The sequence below is a fragment of the Camellia sinensis genome, chromosome 5, assembly GCF_055761805.1.
Source record: "Camellia sinensis isolate YWXY chromosome 5, ASM5576180v1, whole genome shotgun sequence".
Classification (NCBI taxonomy): Eukaryota; Viridiplantae; Streptophyta; class Magnoliopsida; order Ericales; family Theaceae; genus Camellia; species Camellia sinensis.
In genome coordinates, this window is record NC_138965.1 from 168,372,034 (window position 1) to 168,380,576 (window position 8,543).

At 39.8% G+C, this 8,543-nt stretch overlaps 1 long non-coding RNA gene across 1 annotated transcript; it reads left to right on the forward strand.

Moving 5' to 3' along the window:
• Positions 1-1,831: 1,831 nt before the first annotated feature.
• On the forward strand, positions 1,832-2,818 carry LOC145790976 (uncharacterized). Its single transcript, XR_014330478.1, has 2 exons — positions 1,832-2,236; positions 2,380-2,818. It is a non-coding gene; the product is annotated as an uncharacterized LOC145790976 (long non-coding RNA).
• Positions 2,819-8,543: the final 5,725 nt, after the last annotated feature.

Genomic DNA, 8,543 nt, shown 5'->3' on the forward strand with positions numbered 1-8,543 from the left:
CTATGTATGGTTTGATTTTTAGAAAAAAAATTTAAAAATTAAAAATTAATTTGGTTACGAAATAAAAAATAAAAAATAATTATTATTTTTATATAATTTTTATCTTTCTCGAGTGGTTAGAAATAATTTTTTACAAATTAAATATTTTTTTCATATTTATTTTTATTTATTTTTTAAATATCAAGAGGGACTCCGTATTAAATTAAAACCCTAAGGGTGTCAATGTAATTTACTCTTTAAAGTATATGTAAAGGTTAAGGGCAAATATGTCATTTTAACTTAAAAGTTAACACCTTCAAATAATTACACTAACAAGGAGTAAATGTAATTTCCCAAATGTGAGAGAAGAACTGTAGTAAACATAAACCTCTGGGGTGTCAATATAATTTACCCTTATATTATTTATGACAATGGATCATAAGGGCATCCACAATGGAATAGCTAAAAAAGTATGTTAAAGTGTGTGTTATATGTAGGGGTGAGCAGCGGATATACCGATCCGCCAAAACCGACCGAACCGAACCGATCCGCCGCATTTTGGACGGATGCGTGAGGACGAGCGGACGGTTGCAGATTGATTTTCTCAAATCCGCCAATTTGGCGGACGGATGGCGGATTTGAGATTTTTTGGCCGCAACTGAACCGCCAAACCGCCAAATCGCGTGCACCCTTAGTAATTTATAAGATTTCGTATTTTCAATTTGTTTAAATATTATGTTTGTATTTTCAATTGAAAAAGAGTTTAAATATTCTGTTGAAAAAAAGTTTTCAACTTGAATATATTTTTTGAATTGAAAAAAATAAACGTATTATTCATATATATTTTTTAGGTTTTAAATGTAACTCTAAAAATAATAAATAGAAAATATGATATATGCTGGTTGGTTTTTGTTTTCAAAAACATATGTAGATGTAACAATATAGAGACATTCAATCTCTACTACTACTCTGTTCATGGTTTTGGTGGTTTGAATTGTTATTATATTTTAAGAATCACAGATTGTAATACTTTATGGGGATGAATCATGCTGTGATTGTAATATGTGGATGAGGCATGCAGTGATCGTAATATTCTAAAGTTTCAAACTTTTTTTCTTTGGATAAGGCATACAGTGATTGTAATACTTTTTTAAGTCATTGATTGTAATACTTTCTTTTTCTTTTTTTTGTTTGAGGAAGTGCATAAGTTGAATTATGTTGAAATTTTATAAAATTTTAAACTGCCAAACCGATTCGCATCCATCCGCCAAACCGCCAAACCGCCAATCCGCTCAATTCACATCCGCCGAATTGGCGGACGGATACGGATTGACTTTCTTCAATCCGCCAATCTGGCGGACGGATGACGGATTAAAGGTTCCGTGGCCGCAACCGACCCGCGCCCACCCCTAGTTATATGACAAAAAGTGATAAAAGTGGGATCCAAAAATATGTGTTAAGGTATGTTAAGAATTTGTTAATTTTAGAGAGTAAGTGGTGGTGCAATGGATGTGTTAAGAGGTGTGTTAAAATGTGTGTTAAATATATATACATAATAAATAAAATAAATAAATAATTTAGTTTAATAAAAAATATCACATCAAAAATTAAATTTTAAGTCCAAAAAAAAAATCCCAACAAAGTAATAAAAAAAAAAAAAAATTGTCGTTGACCGATCAACCGGCCTGTCAACCCGCAAAAGCACAAACACATTCCCACCGCTAGCTAAAACCATCCTTGCAGTTAACAAACATTTTAACACACCTTGCTAACACACACCACTAACACATACGCTAACTAACTGATCTACTACAACACCAAACAACACCTTACTAACTAAAACTTACCAACTGACACTGAGACTCCTTAAATGTGTCCATTGTAAGCATTCATAGTAACCATATTGGTACAATCCCAACATTATGATCGCATCTCAGTCGTCGGATTCGTCAATGTTGGGAACCTCTTCATCGACGAACCGCGTCTAACACCGCCACACTGATCAGCGATGTTGATCTCCCTCATCTGTCGCCTGCGACCGTCCTCTTCCATCACCGGCATCTTCAGCAACGTCTCCATCTTCAGATCTGAGATCGTGAATAGATCGTCATCCTCATCATCATCTTCATCATCATCTGCAGCCTGAACCGGAGGACCACCAGAGTTATGAAGCACTTCTATTTCATTATTGATGTCTTCTTCCTTCTCATCATCGTCAACTGAGATGTTTTTTTGTTGTTTTTGGAAGGTCAAAGTGGTCAGCTGAATTTCTCTTTCTGGCTTTTGTGATTTGGAATTTGGGATAAAGTTGATGTGTTTTGGTGCTTGTTCTACATATATGTATGTGTGTGTATTTGATTTGATTTTATTTGTTTTGATTTGGTGATTGTTGTGATTTAGGGATCTGAAAATGGAGATGGAGAGAGAGCTAGTGGAGTTGGTTGAACCCACGAAGAAGGCGGCGGACTCTACGGCTGCCAACAGAGCTCCGTCGAGAGGTCCCAAAGTGGATCGATGCATTGATCAGGAAGCAAGTGTAAATCAACTCTCTGCTTGCTGATCTGTTGATCTTGGGGTTCTCCACATCTCAAACATTCACTTCCATTGATGATGATGTTGATCTTTGTCTTCTCCGCGTTTTTTCAACTTCCGTTTTCTGTTTAAACTAACATAAACTCATTTTTTACTTTGAAAAATGTTTGGGAGCACTAATTAGTGTTCCTACTAATTAGGTGGCAGTGGGTCCCGTCATTAATGATGTGATATTTTGATCTTAGAGTTGTATTTTTTTTTTTTTTATTTTTTTAATACATTAGTGCTATTAGTGGTGATATTTTTAGTGAGATGAATCATTGTTGTTTTACTTTTTCTCAAATTTACAAACAAACTGAGACAATCATTGAGGTAACATTTGACAACTTTACATTTTTTTATTTTATATTTACAAATATTTTATAAATGGGAGCTTTTTTGATAAATTTATTTTTTAGGAGCTTTATTCCATTCAACCCATATTCTTTTTTACTATTCCATTACGTCCAATTTGAGATAAGAAGACTAAAATACCATTTTCATCTACTTATATTCCATTTAGTTCACATTATTTTATTATATTTCAATAAGTCCTATGGGTGACATAATTACCAAAATACCCTTAATGTGAATGTTCACACCGTCAATATAAATGTTTATATCGTCAATGTGTAGGGGCCCGGCTCATGTCGATCCTCGTGGGTGTCCGGAAAAATTCGAGTCGGGCCGAGCTGGCCCACAAGCCAAAAAAATAGGCCCGACCCGGCCCGTTGATAATATGAATATTCACATTGACAAGTTAACATTCACATTGATAGGAGTATAAAATTGGCCTGCGGCTCGTGGGTGGCCCGAAACCAGCCCGTCGCCCGGGGCGGGCCCGGGCCGGCCCGTTTACAATATGAATATTCACATTGACATATTAACATTAACATTGACAAGAGTGTAAAATTGGCACATGACCCGTGGGCAGCCCGAAGCCCGGGCCCGGGTCGGGGTGGGCCCGGTCCGGCCCGTTGGCAATGTGAATATTCACATTGACATGTTAACATTCACATTGATAGGAGTGTAAAATTAGCCCGCGGCCTGTGGCCTGCCCGAAACCCGCCTGCGGCTCGTGGGCTGCCCTGGGCGGGCCCGGCCCGATCCATTGATAATGTAAATATTCACATTGACATGTTAATATTCACATTGATAAGAGTATAAAATTAGCTCGCGCCCCGTGGCTGCCCGAAACTAACCCACGGCCCGTGGGCGGCTCGGGGCGGGCCCGACCCGGCCTGTTGACAATGTGAATATTCACATTGACATATTAACATTCACATTGATAAGAGTGTAAAATTGACTCGCGTCCCATGGGCGCCGGTTCGGCCCGTTGACAATGTGAATATTCACATTGACATATTAACATTCACATTGATAGAAGTATAAAATTGACCCGTGGCCCGTGGGCGGCTCGAAACTCGCCCGCTGACCAAGGTGGGCCCGGCCCGGCTCGGCTCGTTGACAATGTGAATATTCACATTGACATATTAACATTAACATTGATAAGAGTGTAAAATTAGCCCGTGACCCGTGGGTAGCCCGAAGCCCGGCCCCGGGCCGACGCGGGCCTGCCCGTTGACAACGTGAATATTCACATTGACATGTTAACATTCACATTGATAAGAGTGTAACATTAGCCCGTGTCTCGTGGCTGCCCGAAACACGCCCATGGCCCGTGGGCAGCCCGAGGCGGGCCCGGCCCGACCTGTTGACAATGTAAATATTCACATTGACATGTTAACATTCACATTGATAAGAGTGTAAAATTGACTCGCATCCCATGGGCGGCCCGGGGTGGCCCAGGTTTGGGTCCGGGCCTACCTCGGGCCGCGGGCGAGTTTCGGGCAGCGGACAAGTTTTACACTCCTATCAATGTTAATGTTAACATATCAATGTGAATATTCACATTGTCACGGGTCGGGCCAAGCCTGCCTCTGGCTGCGATTGGGCTTCGGGCCGCCCACGAACTGCGGGCTAATTTTACACTCCTATCAATGTGAATGTTAACATGTCAATGTGAATATTCACATTACCAACGGGTCGGGCCCGCCCTGCCCCGAGGTCGGGCTACGGGCTGCCCACGGGTCACGGGCCAATTGTACACTCTTATCAATGTGAATGTTAACATGTCAATGTGAATATTCACATTGTCAACAGGCCGGGCCGGGCCAGTCCCGGGCTGCCCACGGGCCGTGGACGGGTTTCGGGCAACCACGGGGCGCGGGCTAATTTTACACTCCTATCAATGTGCATGTTAACATGTCAATGTGAATATTCACATTGTCACGGGTCGGGCAAAGCCCGCCTCGGGCTGCGGTCGGGTTTCGGGCCGCCCACGGGCTGCGGGCCAATTTTACACTCATATCAATGTGAATGTTAACATGTCAATGTGAATATTCACATTGTCACGGGCCGGGCCGGGCCCGCCCCAGGCAACGGGCGGTCTTTTGGCCGTCCATGGGCCGCAAGCCAATTTTATACTCTTATCAATGTGAATGTTAACAAGTTAATGTGAATATTCACATTGTCAACGGGCCAGACCGGGCCCGTCCCGGGCGGTCCATCGGCGGCGGGCGGGTTTCGCGCCGCCACGGGACGTGGGCCAATTTTACACTCCTATTAATGTGAATGTTAACATGTCAATGTGAATATTCACATTGTCAACGGGCCGGGCCGGGCCGAGTCGAGCCCGCCCTGAGCTGCTGTCTAGTTTTATACTCTCATTAATGTAAATGTTAACATGTCAATGTGAACATTCACATTGTCAACAGGCCGGGCCGGGCCCACCACGGGCCGTGGGCGGGTTTTGGGCAGTTACGAGGCGCGGGCTAATTTTACACTCCTATCAATGTGAATGTTAACATGTCAATGTGAATATTCACATTGTCAACGGGCCGGGGCGGGCCGGGCCCGCCCCGGGCTGCGGGCGAGCTTTTGGCCGCCCATGGGCCGCGGCCCAATTTTATACTCTTATCAATTTGAATGTTAACATGTCAATGTGAATATTCACATTGTCAACGGGCCGAACCAGGCCCGCCCAGGGCCGCCCATGGGCCGCGGGTGGGTTTCGCATCGCCACGGGACGGGGGCCAATTTTACACTCCTATTATTGTGAATTTTAACATGTCAATGTGAATATTCACATTGTCAACGGGCCGGGCCCACCCTGGCTCACGGGCGGGTTTCGAGCCGCCCACGGGCCAATTTACATTCCTATAAATGTGAATTTTAAAATATAAATGTTCACATCATTAAATTGCTAATCGTTGAAAAAATATTTATAAGGGTATCAAAATTAAATATAAGGGCATAAGTGTCCAAGAAAGTAGTGTAAATCAAGAAAATGGACTTTATGAAATAAAACTATACATACATGGGACTAAATGGGTTAAAAAATTCCTTCATGGACTTCTTGGATTAAAACACTTCTAAATTGGACTTATCAATAAAAACCCCTTTATAAATTGATTTTTATTTATTTTTTAAAAAATATAAATGATAAATGCGTTTAGTTCAGATAAAATATTTAAAAAATTTTAAAAACATAAACAAAAAAATATATTTGTTTAAGCTTAAAATATTTATATTTATTTTTTATTATTTATGGCAATAGTATCATACACATTATAATTGAAAAAAAAAATAGTTAAAAAAATAATTGAAAACAAAATTAATTAAAAAAATAATTGAAAAAAAATTAATTTAAAAATAAATTTGTTAATCAAATTTTTAAATTTCTGTTTAAAAATTAAACTTTAACTTTTTTTTCTCAAATTTGCAAACTGTGATAATCATTTATAAACAAAAGGATAATTTTTTAAAAAAATTTAAATATAAACTAAAAATAAAATAATTACCAAACAAACCCTTATAAATTGTAAAAAAAAATTTATCAAATACGTTTTTATGATAACTTTTAAAAATTTTATAAATATAAACTGAAAACAAAAGCATTACAAAACAGCCCTAGAAATTCGATAAAAAAAAAAAAAAAACACACACACACACACCTAAAGTAGACAAAACCCAAAAAAACCACCATAACAACACCCATGCTCGAGAAAACAACCTAACAATCAAGCAGCAGCCTCAACCCATCAACCTCAGCAGCGGCCAAACCTTCAAAACAAACCCTACACAAATTTATTCAACATCCCCAAAAAAAAAAAAAAATCACCAGAAAAACCTTCTGATCCAACCAATTCCAATGGAAATTGCCTTGCCCCGGATTGATCACTCCAAAACAGAGAACTCAGACTCAAATAAACAGAAAGTCAATGCAACTAGAGGACAAGAGCTTCCTGATCCTTCAATTTTCCAAAACTAAGCCTCTAACATACCCAAGAGAGCAACTTCATCACTTGTGTTTAAGAAACTTGCAGAGTTTGGCCTTGCTATTCAATTCAATGTCAATGAAATCCTTTAAGAAATCTTCCCTACCACAAAAACCAATCTCCACAGTTCTGGCAGTTTGAAGTGGCAATTTGAAGCATTCGATCGGCGTGATCCTGTAAAAGAGTTTGCAAATCGGGATTAGCCCCAATTTGCAAAATGGGGTCGAAACTTTCCTCACGAAATCTTGCAATTCCTAATCGCTTGGGAGTTTCTTTGTAATGAAAGGAATAAATTCTATGAAACAGCATACTGATTAATAACATATTGCTCTAAACTCAACAATTAACTCGTCAGAAAACTGACTTAATTCCTACATTCCTACAGAAAGACAACCAGGTACTGTTATAAACTTGCTCTCAAACTCGGCTGTATGCAACTAACTTGATGAAAAGGGTCCTAATACATAACGAAGTTCACTTGCCATTGCTTTTTTTGACTTGTGCCATCAAACATTCAACTAACACTAGGCAGCGATGGCATGAGTATTACTCCAGCTTACAGCTGCTGGTGCCTATGTTTAATTACTAATGACAGCTTTCAACACGACATTGACAACAAACTATGAAGCAATGCTTGATATGAAGTTTGGTTCTAAACAACATATGATTCAAAGCTTGTGATGATCAACTAGAATCCAAAAAGTCCTATTCTCAATAAATTTTGTACGAGATCAATAATTACAAAGACAACAAATAAAGCATGGATGCAGCAATGTTCCAGATGTAAATATATCACACGCAATTGTAACTAAACATAAAATTATAACAATTTTTTTTTTCGGCAGTGATTCGTAGCTCGAATCTTGTGGCTCGAGAGTGGCTCGATTTTTGTTTTCAGCAGGAGAAGGAGGAGGGAGGAGGAGGAGGAGGAGGAGGAGGAAGGAGGAAGGAGGGGAGGGGGCCATAAAAATGGCCGGAGGAGGAGTCGAGGCCGGAGTCGGGGCTGCGACGAGCTACGGCGAGGCTGCGACGGGCGAAGGCGGCGGAGGCGACGAGCTCCTCGCGACGAGGACGGCGGGCGGAGGCGGCGGAGGCTCCCTCTCTCCTCTTCCCCTCTGTTTTTCTTCTGGTTTCAACGAAGAAGAAGAAGAAGAAGAAAAGGAAGAAAGAAAAAGAAAAAGAAAAAAAATCGAATTGCAAAACGACGTCGTTTTGCAATTCGAGCCGATTTCGAGCCACGATTTTCGAGCTACCAGTCTTTATCCTTTTTTTTTAATTTAAAAAAAGCATTATTTTCTTCTTTTCCCTTTCTATATTAAACGTGAAAAAGAAACATGCCTACTGTTGGTGACAATTAAACTCGGGCTACCAATGTTAAATGGAGTAAAAAAGGGGCAAGGCCTATGTTAAATTTAAAAATGAAGAAAGAACACATACCTCAAGCTCGAAGTGTTCTTATACATATCGAATGTAAACCAAGTGCATCATGCAATACCCCCATAAATTCTAGCACAATCGAGTTCAAATAGTTGTCTATTTCTTCCTTCTAAATTACCAAAAACACCAAAAATTAGAATAAAATTTGATTGTACCCAAATAAAATTAATAAAGAATTAACACTCATACATCAATTCGTATGTGCTCCCCCACGTT